The 17,380-nt window shown below is 45.5% G+C and overlaps 1 protein-coding gene across 1 annotated transcript in view; it reads right to left on the minus strand.

The window, feature by feature from the left end:
* DHX32 (DEAH-box helicase 32 (putative)) overlaps positions 1-9,072 on the minus strand; it is a 51,179-nt gene extending 42,107 nt beyond the window's left edge. The window contains exon 1 of the mRNA XM_068961216.1: positions 8,968-9,072. The gene's annotated coding sequence lies outside the window, so the exon portion shown is untranslated. The remainder of the gene's footprint in view (positions 1-8,967) is intronic.
* Between the last annotated feature and the right edge of the window lie 8,308 nt (positions 9,073-17,380).

Below are 17,380 nucleotides of genomic sequence, written 5' to 3' on the forward strand. Positions count from 1 at the left end.
GCCAACTGAATGTAAATGGCAGAATGGAATGGATATTGGAATTATGAGTAAGCTTACCAAACAGGGCAGTAAGTTCAGTTCAGTTCAGTTGCTCAGTTGTGTCCGACTCTTTGCAACCCCATGAATCGCAGCACGCCAGGCCTCCCTGTCCATCACCAACTCCCAGAGTTCACTCAAACTCAACATCCATCGAGTCGGTGATACCATCCAGCCATCTCATCCTCTGTTGTCCCCTTCTCCTCCTGCCCCCAATCCCTCCCAGCATCAGAGTCTTTTCCAATGAGTCAACTCTTCGCATGAGGTGGCCAAAGTACTGGAGTTTCAGCTTTAGCATCATTCCTTCCAAAGAAATCCCAGGGCTGATCTTCAGAATGGACTGGTTGGATCTCCTTGCAGTCCAAGGGAAGTAAGAGAAACCAGCAAATCCCATTCAAGTGAAAAATTATCAGAAATATTAAAAACTAAACACCACTTCTTGACTATTTAAAATTATTTTCACAAAGGTCTGTGAAAACAGGTCTTTTCTACGATCTAATTTACAGCCTATCCTTTTTCCTCTCCACTGCTTAGGAAAAGTGTTCTGGGAAAAACACACTTACACAAACACCTTGCCTTTTAAAAAATTATTTTAATGTAACTTCCAAATTTGTTTTGACACTATTTATGTGACCAAGGCATTTTTCTTGAAGAATTTGTGCTAATTTTTATTGGAAGTTTTAAAAATAATTTAATAACTATTTAAAGTCTCTTCATATTCTGCAGAAGAGGAAATTATTTATTATTCAAATGTTTGCCAACAGGATTAAATGGAGAGTCAGTAATTTGTTAGAAATCCTAGAGGATGTCCCTGGTGGTTCAGTGGTTAAGAGTACACCTTGCAATGCAGGGGACACGGGTTCGATCCCTGGTTCTGGAAGATCCCACATGTTGCAGAACAACTAAGTCCAAGTACCACAATCACTGAGCCTGTGCTCTGGGGCTCTTGAGCCGCTAGTGAAGGCCAAGTGCCCAGAGCCTGAGTTCTACAACAAGAGAAGCCACCACAAGGAGAAGCCTGTGCCCAACAGAGAGCAGACCCTGCAGCTAGAGAAAAGCCCCCACACACAGCCACAAAGACCCAGCACAGCCAACATAAATAAAGAAGTCTTTCTAACGGATGTGAATCTGAGCAAACTCCAGGAGACAGGGAAGGACAGGGAAGCCTGGTGTGCTGCAGTCCATGGGGTCGCAAACAGTCAGACACGACTTGGTGAATGAATGCTGAACAAGGGGAGCAACTTAGTAAAAGGAAACATCTGTCTACGTGGAATCTTTGGAACAACGCTGGAACACTAACGCAAACTCAGCACATGTGCTCGACACATTCACTCAGGTTTTCACGTGGCGTCCTCCAGCTCCAGGTTTATGATAGACTTCCTAAGGTCAAGATCCACTTCTGAGTCATCTCTGCAGAGTCTACACCATAACATAGGCCTTTGCAAAGATTATGTGACCAATACATATTAGCTGAAATAATAAACAATATACTCGTGAACCATGATGACAAGGTTTAGAACAAAGGAAGGTTAATGAGGCACTGCAAGTGAATAATGACTGTCCTCAGGATAGAGGGCTGTTATTTCTTTGGAGAACAGGATCATTAGTTCCATATTCCACACCAACTCTATTCAAAGTGCTTGATTGTGACAAGATAAGGAGCTTGCATCGCAGTGTAAATTAACTGGCTGCTTCCTTCCCTGAAGAAGTCTTGCTATTACCTTGAACTAAACAGTATGATTAGGGCCACAGTCTATTTACATTCTGGCACCAGCTCCTAATCTCACTGCAAACCAGTAAGAGTCTGTGGACTGACACTGGTCTGCACACTGCAGACTTTGAAAACAAAGGTCCTATCCAACCACCGAAGCTGGACTAGCACTATGGACAGCAATAATGATAATGAGGATGATTCTACCAATTAGCCTTTACGGAGTGCTTACTGGGCGCCAGATGCTAGAAGTACTTAAGCACTTTATATGGATTATTTCATTTAAACTCTTAAGGACCCCATGAGGGTTTACTTTATTATTTCCGTTTTTTTTTTTAATGAGGAAATTTAAGCCTTCAGAAGCTTAGTTAATTCACTCAGCTTCGAGCTGCTCAGCTGGGGTAGAGCAGGTGCTGAAGTCCTGCAGTCTGCTCTCAGCTTCGCCCCAGGTATGTGTCCCAGGAACGGGTCCAGTGTGTGCTCAACCGTGTCGCACCACGCTGCTCCCTGACTGCGTTAAAGAACTACAGCAGGCTCCCGCAGCAACACTGTGGGATAGAGAACCACTCGATGTTACAGGAGGTATCAGGCAGGGTGGCCGGGAAAACATACAGTATGATGACGGTTCTTTCATGGAAAGGAAAACATAGCTGTAATCACCCATACTGAGAGCTGCCATCAAATATCTAATATGAAAACTTTATTTTCCAGGTGTACTCTATTTTAATCAAAAGCAATGGACTTAACATAACTGGGCTTTTAAGAAGATTACTCCTTTGCTTTCCTTTGTTTTAATTGGCTCAGAGCTCCCCAAAAGCACATCCTACTGTATACCGTCATCCTGCTTATTTAATTTATATGCAGAGTGAAAGTGAAGTCGCTCACTTGTGTCCAACTCTTTGCGACCCCATGGAGTGTCAGAGTACAGCATGTGAAATGCCAGGCTGGATGAAGCATAAGCTGGAATCAAGATTGCTGGGAGAAACACCAATAATCTCAGATATGTAGGTGACACCAGCCTTAGGGCAGAAAGTGAAGAAGAATTCAAGAGCCTCTTGATGAAGGTGAAAGAGGAGAGTGAAACAGCTGTCTTAAAACTCAACATTGAAAAAACGAAGAACATGGCATCAGGTCCAATCACTTCATGGGAAACAGACGGGGAAACAATGGAAACAGTGACAGACTTTTATTTTCTTGGGCTCCAAAATCACTGTGGACGGTGACTGCAGCCATGAAATTAAAAGATGCTTACTCCTTGGAAGAAAAGCTATGACAGACCTAGACAGCATATTAAAAAGCAGAGACATTACTTTGCTGACAAAGGTCTGTATAGTCAAAGCTATGGTTTTTCCAGCAGTCATGTAGAGATGTGAGAGCTGAACAATAAAAAGGCTGAGCACCAAAGAACTGATGCTTTTGAACTGTGATGTTGGAGAAGATTCCTGAGAGTCCCTTGGACAGCAAGGAGATCAAACCTGTAAGTCTTAAAGGAAATCAACCCTGAATATTCACTGGAAGGACTGATGCTGAAGTTAAAGCTCCAATACTTGGGCCACCTGATTCGAAGAGCTGACTCATCAGAGAAGACCCTGATGCTGGGAAAGATTGAAGGTGGGAGGAGAATGGGATGACAGAGGATGAGATGGTTGGATGGCATCACTGACTCAATGGACATGAGTTTGAGCAAGCTCTGGGAGTTGGTGACGGACAGGGAAGCCTGGCGGGCTACAGTCCATGGGGTTGAAAAGAGTCAGACACAACCAAGCAATATCTCAATAATAACAATAATATACCAAACACAGGTTGAATTATCAATCCTGCACATTTTTTTTTCAAGAATTCTACATTCTACTGGCAATTTGCACATAAAGACTTCCCAAGCTCAGTCAATGTTTGTGTAGCATAATAACATATTACTCCCTACATGTAAGTCTATAAATCAAGGGTTTTGTTAGAATTTCAAATGGCTGGGCCACTCAGTGCTTTTTAACACTATTTGGATGATTATTTTTACTGGATAATACTCTAAAAACTGACACTTGAGTAAAAGCAAAGTTAATAAAGTATGCTAAAATATTAATTTGACTTATTTATGCAGTCTAGTTAGATATCTGAACAAATGCATGAGCCAATCAAAGTTGAAAACTAAAAATAGGCTATTGTCAGTCTCCCTAAGGAATTCACCGTATTTATTTTACCTACAACATATACAAAATGAACTTTCATACAACTTCTTTATCAAAGACAGTATTGCTTGGGGCATTATCATACCTCCTGAAGTTATATTTTACTTGAATCGTTGCTCTAAATGGAGATTGTGAAAAACAAGAAATATGAGGAACCTTTTTCACAAAGTGTGTGTGTGTGTGTGTATGTTCAGTCAGTCGTGTCAGACTCTCCGCGACCCCATGGACTGTAGCCCGCCAGGCTCCTCTGTCCGTGGGATTCTCCAGGCAAGACTGCTGGAGTGGGCTGCCATTTCCTCCTCCGTGCTAACAGAGTCGTGGGTAGCCATTCTGCACCAACTTTATTAAAACAAGAATCAATGGATACACTACGCTGAGCACTCTAAGGCAGGTGGAGGAAAGTAGGATCATTCCAGGGAGCACCAACACGCAGGCCTGGGAGAGCAGGGCTTCTGGTCTGTCCATCTCTCCCGATTTTCTGGCCCCTCCTCTCCAGTCTCTACCCCAGAGTTTTATCCCCAGCCCTCTTCTCACCGCACATAACCTCCCCGGAGAATCTCACTCACATTTTAACTTCAATCACTGAGTGCTTCGCCCGAGTTTCTATCTTCATCTCAGACTTCTTTCTCCAGTTCCAGACCCACACGTCCAAGTAACACTTACGGGACGTCCCAACTTAGATAACAGGCAATTTCAGGGTGAACGTTCAAAACTGAACTTGTCATCTACCCCACTTCTCACACCTCTGAGAAACAAAAGGCTTCTTTCACGTTCCAGATTCAGCAACTGACAGAACAGTGTCGTCAGCAGGAAGTCATCCCTGGCTTCTTCCCCACCTCCACCTCCAGCATCTCCAAGGCTGCTGATTTCACCTCGCTCAGCAGCCCCTCCTCCTGATTCCCAACACCATCACCACCAGAGCCTTAGTTATCTTATTTCTTCACAGAATTGCTGCAAAATCTCCAGTTTTGCTTTTCTGCCTCTATCTGTGGCTCTCCATCAACGTGACATCATTCACAAGCTGCCAGAGACCTCTGTCAAATGCAAAACTGGTCACGTCACTGACTCAAGTGCCTTTTATTACCTTCAAGACAAAAGCCTCACTCCCAGGTTCTTTCTGACTTAGCCTGTATTTGCCCCTCCAGCTTTCCAGTATGTTCTCTCTGCTCCAGCCACAATCCTATCCCCTGTACCTCTGCCCAATCTCTTCCTCTGCCTGGGTGGTCCCCCTGCCCTCACAGACAATCCATCAGGTCATTTCCTAGTCCCTCCTGGAGAAGAAATCCAGGTCCCAGGAAGTACCTAACACATTACAGGTGCTCACCGAATATTTGCTGTGTGTACGCTGGAGTTAATGACAACCCTTTACATTTAATAAATTCTTTGCAATATACAAGGAATTTTCATTCACATCTATAATCACATTTGACAACCACTGCAGGTTTTATCATCCCGAGTTATCAATGAGGAAATAATGGCCCCTGACTTTCCCAAGATGGAAGAGCAGGAATTAATGCAATCATCCCTGACTAAAGGCTTGTCTTCTATTATTATCCTACTTAATTATCAGGTACACACTGAAAACCCACTATGAGCTGAAAGGAATACAGAAGCAGCCTAGGTCATGGACTTAGCTCTAAAATGTTTAATCTCATCAGAGGCACAAGACCCATACACACAAAAAATGAGAAAATTCTACAAGATAGTATAGTATATATATAAAATAGATAACCAATAGGGACCTACCATATACACAGAGAACTATATTCAATATCTTATAAATACTGGAAAGAATCTTTAAGGTAAAAGAATCTGAAAAGGAACATATATATATATAATATATATGGCTAAATCACTGTAATATATACCTGAAACTAACACGATATCATAAATTATACCTCAATAAAAAAAAAATTCTAAGAAGAAAAAAGAAAGTATAGTGTAGCGTAGGGCTAAGTGCCAAAGTGAACAGTGACACCGGGGGGGAACAGAAGTGCACTCAGTGGGCACTCACCTATCCTGGGGGCTTCCTGGGCCTCAGGGGGTAAAACATCCCTCTGCCAATGCAGCAGATGCAGAAGACGCGGGTTTGACTCCTGGGTTGGGAAGTTCCCCTGGAGAAAGGAATGGCAAGCCGCTCCAGTATTCTTGCCTGGAAAATCCCATAGACAGGGGAGCCTGGCGGGCTGCAGTCCAGGGGGTTGAAGCCTTGGACATGACTGAGCGACGGCATGAACACACGTGCACCCACCCTGGGAAGGCTCTCCAGATAGCAGATGGGGGAGTGGGCAGCGTGGCTCTGTAGCCGTTACACCATGAATGATTAAAAGGGCTAACAGAGAGGCATTTCTTAAGTCCAACAATTTGAGTGCAGACCATGACAGGTCTGGAGGACAGAAAGGAAACAGCAAAAATGGAAATATAATTGTTTTCTGCCTTTGACCAAATTCCTTCTGAGTTTTAGAAAGTAACAGAGGGAAGAGTTCCCTCACTATGGAAAAACAGAAATCCAGAAACAAAAATGAAAACTTCCTCTGACTTATGAAAGTAAGTTTATGAAACAGAAGTACATTCATCTGCTTTATTTTCTTTCTTTCCTTTTGAAATCATTCTACTTGAATTAAACCATGTTAACTTCCTAAAGGAATTACTTTTACTTTGAATTCTGATGCGGACAAGAGATTTAAACAAGAAGAAGAAAGGCCACTTCTGTCTCTTAATTGCTACCTTGTTATTTCCTGGGACAGTGCTTTGGCTTGCTAGGTGTAGTTGAGCATCAGCAAAGTAAACAATAATGTAATTATTCCCTCCAGTGAAGAGCTGGGAGACTTTTCCGAACATGACAGTGAAAACAAATAGAAAAAGTAGTACAAAATACCCAAAGGGGCAACCAATACCTTTACCATTCATTTCAACCCCCAGCCGCTAGCAACCGACCTCAGGCCATCCCCTCCAGTAATAAAGCACGGTCCCTTTATCTAGAGCAATTTCTTTAAAGCTCTTCTCAATCATTCAACAGACATTTAACAAGTACATTGTTACTGGAGAAAAAGAAACTGAATACCAACCCCTGCCTTGGACATTTTTGTATGTATCCCTTCCTCATTTTCACCCCCTTCTTTAGTCATTTGTTCCACAGGTACACAATCCCCTAAAACAAATGCTGTTTTTCAGTTGCTCATGTCACCTATTACCTAAAATATGTCAGTGCAAGATTGCCTCAATGTCAAGCTCATAGTTATCGATAAAATCGTTCATCTATACTACAAAATATTTACCAATACATATCTCCATTTTATAACACAATTATCCTCTGGTAAAAAAAGAAAAAAATCTGCATATAACTATTAAATTCTCGAGTCCTTGTTACATCAAAATCTACAATTTTGGTTCTTCTTTTTAAATACAAGTGCCTAATCCTTTACTATATGGAAAATTTAACCCTACCTCCTCTTTTCTGTTAATAAAAGCCAAGCTTTAATCGTTATCTTCTCACTTTGACTATGACATCATCAATGAACATCATTATGTTTGTTTCTCCAGTGAAAAGACCAATTCATAACTTGGATAATGAAGTGAAAACTAGAACTTGAAAAGACTGTACTACAGAAGGACTGTTAATCTTAGAGCCTTTCTGTCTAAAAACCCATTCCACATCTCTAAGTAATAAGAACAGGTAGTCAAGGTACCATGAAGTGTTTACCTTCCAACTTGAATTTATTACTTTAATATTGTAGCTGTTGAATTACAGGTTCTGTATATATCACACTGCTTGTCAATATCCACATAAACATAAACCTTGCGGCTTTGACAATGAATCTGAAAAAGTCCCCAAACAGTCTGAGAGGGGAGAGCCCAATTTGGTGGAATATAATAAATGTCCCTTTCCATCACAGAATATCTGCTTCTCAGGTTCAATTAACCTCTGAAAGTAATTTTCCTTGATGTCCTTGTCATCTGCAGGGTAGGAAAGAATGAGCAGTCACTAACATGACCCCAAAACGCTCTCTTCTTTTCATTCCCCTCAAGTCCTGTCTAGGGCAGCAGGAGGAACTGATGGAGGGGCCAAAATCTTCAGACCGGAGCACTGCACGGATCATGCCTTTCCTCCCACCTGCACGTGCCTTCCCCTTCTTTTCCTTCTCTCCTCTCCTTAGGGTTGCTCTTCTTGACCTCTACAGCACCCTCCCCGTGGTCTGAATTTTTACAGCCTACCAGATAAAACGCCCGGTGATCCCCAACGCTTCCTGAAAGCACTACCTGCATCGATGTTTTCAAAACCACTCTTAGGAGAAAAAAAAGACAATGGTGTGGGATCTTGCTACAAAAAAGGTTACGGTGTGTTTCACTGCCCTACCAAGCTTTGGTACAGAACGTGCGAGCTTGGTGCCCACAACTTGGAGCGAAAACCAGGAGCTCTGAAACAAATACACACACACACACACACACACACACACACACACTTGGTGATACAACTTGGAGCGAAAACCAGGAGCCCTGAAACACACACGCACACGGTGCTACAACTTGGAGCGAAAACCAGGAGCCCTGAAACACACACACACATACACAATACTAAAACCCGGAAAGATCCGACTGGGGCCCACGGCCTGAAAGGTGACACTCGGGATGACAGTGCAATGTGCGCAGCGGAGGCGCCTTCTCCCCGCTTTTCGGGACCCGGGCGACGCGCTCGGCCCACTGCCGACCACTTGCTCCCATCTGCTAAGAAGCGCTGCCCGCCAAAGTGACACGAGTGGCCGAAGTCCGGCCCCGGGCCGGCCGGGCGCACCCTCCCCCCCCGTGGCCGGCCCCCAGCCTCGCGGCCCGGGGGCCCGCAGGGAGGGCGGGTCCGCTCCGCGCGCCCGGACGCGGCTCCGCGAGGCTGGGGGGCGGCTCGGGGTGGGGGGGCGTCTCCTCCCGGGCGTTTCACCAGTCGGGGCGGGGTGGTCCAGGGCCGACCCAGCGGGCCCGCAACAGGTGAGCCCGGGCCGCCCCCACCCCGGCCTCCCGCCGCCGCGGCCCGGCCTTTACCTGCGGTCTGCGGACGGAGGCCCGGGCGCGGCCGCCCTTCCCCGCCGAGCTCGCCGGACGCTCGGACCGACGAACGGACGCCTCGGATCGGCGACGGAGGGCCCACGGGGCCCCACCCGAAGGCCCCGCCTGGGACGCGAGGGCCGCCGCGGGGAGGGCGCGACCGCCCGACCAAGCCGCCCCGGGGCAGCGCGCCTTCCGCCCGCGGGCGCCCTCCGCCCGCCGCGCTCGCTGGCCCCCTGGAGACGAGAGGGCCCTCGCGCTCGTTCGCGTTTCCTGGTGTCTTTTGGTCCCTCCCTCTCGCCGTCCTTCCTGCTCCTCCTCCTCCCCCCCACCCCGCCCTCCGGGTTGTCAGGGCAACCGAAGCGACGCCGGCCCCCCAGAAGAGAGGCGTTAGAAGGGGCTTGCGGCGCCGGGGGCTCGGCGGGTAGGAGCCCGGGAGCAGCTTCCTCTATGGAGCTCCAGAGTAAGGGGGCCGGGGCCGGGGCCAGGGCGGGCCTCCCTCGGAACGAGTGTGGGCGCCCTGCGCGAGGCTCCGCAGGCTTTTTAAAAACGCTTTTGACTTGGATATACGGTCTCCCTTTCGAGAGTCGAGAAAGGGGCTAAATCCCGCGGAGTGTGATCGTCGGGAGCCGGAGGGCTGGGAGAGCTCGGGAATGTGGACTGGCGGAGGCAGAGCCCCCAGGGTATTGCTTCCTAAAATGACCCACCCCCACAAGCAAATCCATTTCTTGTTACTATTGCTGTCATTATTATTGGAGCTTCCCTAGTGGCTCAGATGGTAAAGAATCCTCCTGCAATGCGGGAGACAGAGGTTCGATTCCTGGGTTGGGAAGATCCCCTGGAGGAGGGCATGGCAACCCACTCCGTTATTCTTGCCTGGAGAATTCCATGGACAGAGGAGCCTGGCGGGAATACAGTCCACAGGGTCGCAGAGTCAGACACGACTGAAGCGGCTTGGCATGGTACAGTCCTCACTGTTTTGTTTGGTACTTTGATTCATTGACCATAAGTAGCCATTCTGCTTCTAAAATGTCAGCAGTTGAACCTGCAAGGAGGCTAGCTCTTGTACTTATTAGAAGATATGGCATCCTCTTCACAGTAGTCGGAGATTTGAAGGAGAGAAAAATTTTGAGCTTTGTGCAGGAGTGTTTAATTCGTTGCTAGAGGTTCTCCGAGGTAGGCTTGGGCACGCAAAAAGGAAAAAAAAGTTACGATTTCTCTTTCTGTTTGAGCAGTCTGGAATTACCCGATCTAACACAAGCTTTAACTTACTGTGTTTTTGATTGTTGTTCAATGTTCTGTGCTTAGTCGTTCAGTCGTGTCCGACTCTTGCAACCCCATGGACTGTAACCTACCAGGCTTCTCTGTCCATGGGATTCTCCAGGCAAGAATGCTGGAGTGGGTTGCCATGCCCTCCTCCAGGGTATCTTTCCAACCCAGGGATACAACCCAGGGCTCCCACATTGCAGGCGGATTCTTTACCATCTGAGCCACCAGGGAAGCCCATCGATTGTTGTTGTTATTACTACTGCTACTACTACTACTATCCAAACCTCTCTAGGGACACAGAGCTCCATCCTTCTTTCCCAAGCTGTTTTATTGCTCCTTTTGTCCTTAAAATAAGAACAGTGTTTCATATGGAGACTAGAAAGACCTGGAACTTTTATAGGAGGATGCAGTTTGACTCTGAAAACCAAGTTGTCTTTTCTTGCACAACTTCAGAAATGAAAGTACTCAGACCATGTCCATTCTCTGGCGTATATGCTGATGTTGTTAAAGGTCGTTAGTTTCCAAGGAGGTTTCTAAAGAGTTTTTCCTTTCTTTTAACTCCCTTGCTGAGCAGAAAACTTGTAAGTTGAGAATTATAGTTTGAGTGGATTTTATCCACTATTCTATCACTCACACTTGTAACTCTCTGGATTCTGTGTGTTATCTAACCTGTTGAAAGAAATTTAACTTACAACATTAGAATTTTTGTATCATTTCAAACTAATGCTAGGGTGTGTATGTTCTCTCTTTGCTGCTGCTAAGTCGCTTCAGTCGTGTCCGACTCTGTGCGACCCCATAGATGGCAGCCCACCAGGCTCCCCCGTCCCTGGGATTCTCCAGGCAAGAACAGTGGAGTGGGTTGCCATTTCCTTTTCCAGTGCACGAAAGTGAAAAGTGAAAGTGAAGTCGCTCAGCCATGTCCGACCCTCAGCGACCCCATGGACTGCAGCCCTCCAGGCTCCTCCATCTATGGGATTTTCCAGACGAGAGTACTAGAGTGGGGTGCCATTATAAAGTGAAGTGAAATATCTCTCTTAAAAATGCCAACTTTATTTCTTCAAATTTATGTTACTGTTTAACCATGTAAACTAAAAATTTCAAGTATGGTATTGAATTTGGTATTTCCAATTTCAATACCAATATCAAATTCAAATTCCAGTACCAATTTCCATGGTATTTCCATGGTATTCTCTATGTTCTAAATACTCTCCTGGGGTGGAGGATTGAACAGTGAATAAAACCCTGTTAGCTTTGGTTATCCCTGGGAAACTGAGCAGATACTTGCCCAAGAACTTCTGAAAACCTCCCTGGGGTCTGAGATTAGGGGAGAGGGAATGCACAGAAGGCTTCCGGCAGAATAACACAACAAAGAGTGTGGGAAAGGGATTCCAGACAGGTCCCTGAGACCAGAGAGAGCAGTGTGGGTGTAAGGTTCAGAGGTCAAAGATCAGTAGAGCTGTAACTGAGAAGACTAAGGGGTGGAGGGGAGAAGGAAGAAAAGCGACAAGGCTGGAAAAGTGAGTAGGAACTGGATCCTGGAGACTTTGTAAAATTGTGAGAAATTTATTACCTCTATGAATGACACATCCGATTTATATCTGATCACAGATATATCTGATCACATTGGGTCTTAAGGTGGAAAATATTTGTTAAATAATCTTTTATGCCTGGGACACAACTGTAAATTTCTTTACATACTCTCAAATGCTGTCACCAGTTTAATTTTAGATAAATCAAACAATGACCATTTACCTTAGAGAATTCTTTAGCAGCCTAATAAGCATCATTTTGGGTGAACGTTAATTTATTTGCTGTTAATACATATTTTAAAGGACAAGGTTAGATGGTCTTTAGGTCCTTTTTAACTTCAAGAAATGTACCCTACCAGATTCCACCTGAGACTCAAGTTACTATTTTATTCCTCAAAGATATTGGAAAATACTATGGCTGTGATATTAACAAATACTACAATTATACTGTTATCAGTATTATATTAACAATATAGTATGTTGTTATGCCAATATTATCTGGCATATTTTAAGCCTGGTGTGTACATGATACCATTTGTTATTGGGGGGTTTCAAGTAGCATTTTACTGGTGTCATTGAATATAGCACCAGTAAACTGATTTAAAAGGAGGCACCTTCTTCATTGCCTTTAAGGATTAAACATGTACCTAAGGACAACACCAAAGAACTACTGGAAATAACCCCCAAGTCAGTCTTACCCATTCTGTTTCCACACACTTAAGTTTCTATTACTTTTAGGAGTGACCTTTATTGACTGAGTCATTAAAATCCCATAAACATAAGCACTTCAAATCCCACAGCTGGATCACACTCTGGCAATAAGCAGAGGGTGACTGGGGCTACCACTGTTTTGCAGAATGATAGTAAGTCAATGATCCAAGAAATGACTCCTAGGGGAAAGGGGCAAATTAAATCAGCTTACAACCCTGGGCTGTTCAGAATGGTTTTGGCTCTTGGCTTACATATTTACATCTTTAATTATTTTCTTCCTAAACTAACAACACTGTTGGAAAGATAACCCATGTATGAAATAACATGAAAAATGCACATCAAATTCCTATTTTTTTAAATTTTATTTTTACTTTTTTGCTTTACAATACTGTATTGGTTTCTTTTTGGCTGTGCTGGGTCTTCATTGCTATGCACCGGCTTTCGCCAGTGGCAGCTAGTGTGGGCCACTCTCCAGTCCAAGTTCTTCTCATCGTGGTGGTTTCTCTTGTTGTGGAGCACAGGCTCTGGGTGTGCCAGCTCAGTAGTTGTGGTGCATGGGCTTAGATACCCTGCAGCGTGTGGAATCTGCCCCGACCAGGGCTTGAACCTGTGCCCCCTGCATTGGGAGCTGGATTCTTACCCACTATGCCACCAGTGAAAGTGAAAGCCGCTCAGTTGTGTCCGACTCTTTGCGACCCCATGGACTATACAGTCCATGGAATTCTCTAGGCCAGAATGCTGGAGTGAGTAGCCTTTCCCTTCTCCAGGGCATCTTTTCAACCCAGGGATTGAACCCAGGTGTCTTGCCTTGCAGGCGCATTCTTTACCAGCTGAGCCACAAGGGAAGCCCAGGAATACTGGAGTGGGGAGCCTAGCCTTCTCCAGTGGATCTTCCCAACCCAGGAATCGAACTGGGGTCTCCTGCATTGCAGGAAGATTCTTTACTAACTGAGCTCGCCAGCAGGGAAGTCCCCAATTCCTTTTTTTTCTTTTTCTTTTTAAGAGAAGATTTATGTTCAACAGTACTCTCTCTTCCCTAATATTTTAGTAAGTGGCAATGCCAAGGAGTAGCTTTGCAGGTCTTTAAACTTTCCTTTCATGATCTTCCCTAGCCCACTAAATCACCCTAAGTAAGCACATACTCTGAATTTTAAAATGTGTATATTTATCAAGTGCAGCATCAAGATACACCCTTAGCTCCCGCTTACAACCATATTGCCACCTGCCCTCTGAACTCTCCCTAAATAAAAAACGCTGGGCCTAGTTCAGGGCAGGCAGCAGTTTCTTGAGAGACACCTCCCTTTTCAAAGGAATCCTAAATGGGATTCTAGGTTACTCCAGTGACTAAGAGCCTGAGATGTAGCCTTAAAGGGGTGAAGACCTATTTCTCCAAACCTGTTTTCCCACTGGTGTGCCCCATCTATGGGTAGGATTTCACCATCTTCCCAACTACTCCAGCTGGAAGTCTGAGTGTCATCCTGAGCTCCTCCCTTTTACTCAGCACCCCTCCCACTCACCCCACCCACCAGCGTGCCTGTTCCACCTTACACACACCCTAACTGTGGCTTTCTCTGCAGTTATCACCCATACTCCAAGCCACCATCTTGCCTAACCTGTGATGGGAGTCTCTGCTGATTTCTGCATTTCCTCTCCCTACCTGTGCTCACCTGGGGGCCAGAGTAAGCTTTTCAAAATGCACAGGTCATGTCACTCCCCTGCCAAAAGCCTCCCCCAAGAGTTCTTATCCAACTGCCTCTGCAACCCACCGCGTATGGGATCTTGGGCACAGTGTGCTTCAGCCCAGCAGCGTGTTCGTCCCTTCAGCGTCCCAGGCTCCTTTGGGGCTGCGGGCCTTTGCACAGGCTCTTCCCAGGGTGGGGGGCGCTCTCCCTCCTGCTTGGCCACACTCAGTGTCTTCTGCTCTCGGCTGAAATGTCAGTCCGTGCTTCGTGTTCAGGTGTTCAGCTGTGTCCGACTCTTTGGGACCCCATGGACTGTAGCCAGGCTCCTCTGTCCATGGGATTTTCCAGGCAAGAATACTGGAGTGGGTGGCCACTTCCCTCTCCAGGGGATCTTCCCGACCCAGGGATTGAACCCCTGACTCCTGTGTCTCCTGCATTGTAGGCGAATTCTTCACTGCTGAGCGGTCAGGGATGCCCCATGTCACTCCTTCTTGAGTGCTTTCCTCTGATTCTCCAAAGAGGGTCAGGCCACCTCCCTATGTTACTCCTGTCTCTGCAATGATCAGAATCTCTAATTCTCTGGTTAATTTTCGCAATCTGTGTTCTCCACTGGGCTGTAGGGTGGCTGAAGAGGGCCCAGTCTACCATTCTGCTTCCAACACTTAACATGGAATAGTCCCCGAACAAGCATTTATTGAATGGATGGCACTGCTGTTAACACCTGGGTGCCTTATTTAATTTTATTTCCTTAAGAGTGTTGCGATGTGCTTCAAAGGAAAGCCATTTTGCTCTGTAACAGAAAGGGCTGTGCACCAGTGAGATTTGAATTGCCTCTTGTGTTATATGCTTTGGGTAAAGTTCATTTAAATCAGGAGCTTGTAAATGTCAGGTGAATTACAAGTATGGCATTTCTTTTTCTTCACTAGTTTAAAAGGGGGCCTTTTAAGTATATCATTCTATCCAGTAAAATTAAGGAAATAAGAAGGCAATCTTATTTGAGGGGACTGAAAGACTGCCAGTTCATAGGTTCAACAAAATCTTTGCACTGCCAAGGAGAACTTATTCATTAATTATCTGAGAGACTGCAGAGTATTTAAGAGCAATAAATTAGTGAAACCCAGGAGTGTTCTTTAAAAGTCTGTGTAACAATTTTTTGTCAAGTAGTCTTAGTCTCTTACAGAGTGAAACAAGTCAGAAAGAAAAACACTAATACAGTATATTAATGTGTATACATGGAATTTAGAAAGATGGTAATGACAACCCTACATGCAAGATAGCAAAAGAGACACAGATGTATAGAACAGTCTTTTGGACTCTGGGAAAGGCGAGGGTGGGATGATTTGAGAGAATAGCATTGAAGCATGTATATTACCATATGTGAAATAGATTACCAGTCCAGTTCCGATGTATGAGACAGGGCGCTCAGGATCCAGTGCACTGGGATGACCCTGAGGGATGGGATGGGGAGGAAGGTGGGAGAGGGGTTCAGGATGGGGGACACATGTACACCTATGGCTGATTCATGTCCAATGTATGGCAAAAATCACTATAGTATTGTAAAGTAATTAGCCTGTAGTTAAATAATTTTTTTAAAAAAGAATATTAATTCTATCAGATTGCAATTCAAAAGTTACCATTGAGAAATAAAGGCTTATTTAAATCAAGTTTAAAACTTAAAGAAATTCAAAGCAACAGGTTTTAAGTAGCTATAAAATCCCCATCAAAATGCTGACGTTCATTGCCACCCTGACCTCAGGGTGCTCAGCCCGCCGCAGGGAGGGGCAGACCGACTGGATGGGCGCAGCTGTGTGTCAGCAGAAGCTCAGCACTATCCTCCAACCAAGTCTGTACCTTGGATTCCACCTCCGCTTGCTGGGGAAAGAAAGCGCTGTTACCACCTGCTTGGTCTGGGGAATCTGCCCAAACACACCCAAGAAACTGAACTAAACCGACCAGTTTACTGGAGGGGCTTGTGCCTGAGCATCACCCAAGAGTGGCCTGGATGAGTCATTAAGTACAGAAGGTGGGGCAAACTTGTTCACAAATAAACAATTCACACCAGTGTTCTGTGCATTTCCCTGCTCACTGGGCTGGGGCAAAACTGGAGATGCTTATCCTGGGACCCTGCCCAAGTCTCGGGACATTTCTGACCTGAGCAGCAGAAAGAAAGGAGGAGACATCCCTTGCTTTTAAATTCCTTTAGCTGAAACTCCAATACTTTGGCCACCTGATGCAAAGAACTGACTCATTTGAAAAGACCCTGATGCTGGGAAAGATTGAGGGCAGGAGGAGAAGGGGACGACAGAGGATAAGATGGTTGGATGGCATCACCAACTCAATGGACATGGATTTGGGTGGACTCCGGGAGTTGGTGATGAACAGGAAGGCCTGGCGTGCTGCAGTCCGTGGGGTCGCAAAGAGTTGGACATGACTGAGCGACGGAACTGAACTGAACTGAGCAGTAACCTGCTCCCTTCCAGGCTGTCAGAGACGCCTTCCTGGCCTCAGCTTCTTGGGAGAGCTCTCTCATTCTCATGCTCTCCTTCCTCCTTGTTTCTGCCTGGAGCCCACTCACTGCCCATCCGTGTATCTGTCCTTAAAAGCATCTCGCCAACGTTACCATCTCTTAAAAAACATTGCCTCTCTGTTTACCCTCCTCCAACCCAAATCAGAGTTAATTTCTCCCTCGTAGGTACTGTCTGCACTTTATTTACTACTTTATTATTCTAATGTGTCGTGACTGATATATATTTGTATGTTCAGCTCTCCCATTAGAAGTTACTTTGAAGTGGGGACTTCCCTGGTGGCCCAGTGGTTAAGGATCTGCCTTCCAGTGCAGGAGATGGGGGTTCAATCCTTGGTCAGAAAACTAAGATCCCAAATGCCTTGAAGCAACTAAGCCCTCACATTGCAGCTAGAGAAGTGCCCCAGGGAAGACCTAGCACAGACAACAAAAGAAAGTTAACTTGAAATGGATTAAGGGCTTAAATGTAAGACCTGAGATTGTCAAGCTCCTACCAGGAAACATAGGGAAAGAGCTCCTCAGCATCGATCTCGGCAATGGTTTTTTGGATATGACGCTAAAAGCACAAGCAGCAAAAGCAAAAAATCGACACGTGGGACAACATCAAAGGAATAGTCTTCTATACAGCAGAGGAGACAGTCAGCAAAACGGAAAGGCAGCCTACAGAACGGGAGAGGATGCTTGCAAACCATCTC

The sequence above is a fragment of the Capricornis sumatraensis genome, chromosome 23, assembly GCF_032405125.1.
Source record: "Capricornis sumatraensis isolate serow.1 chromosome 23, serow.2, whole genome shotgun sequence".
NCBI classification, from domain to species: Eukaryota; Metazoa; Chordata; class Mammalia; order Artiodactyla; family Bovidae; genus Capricornis; species Capricornis sumatraensis.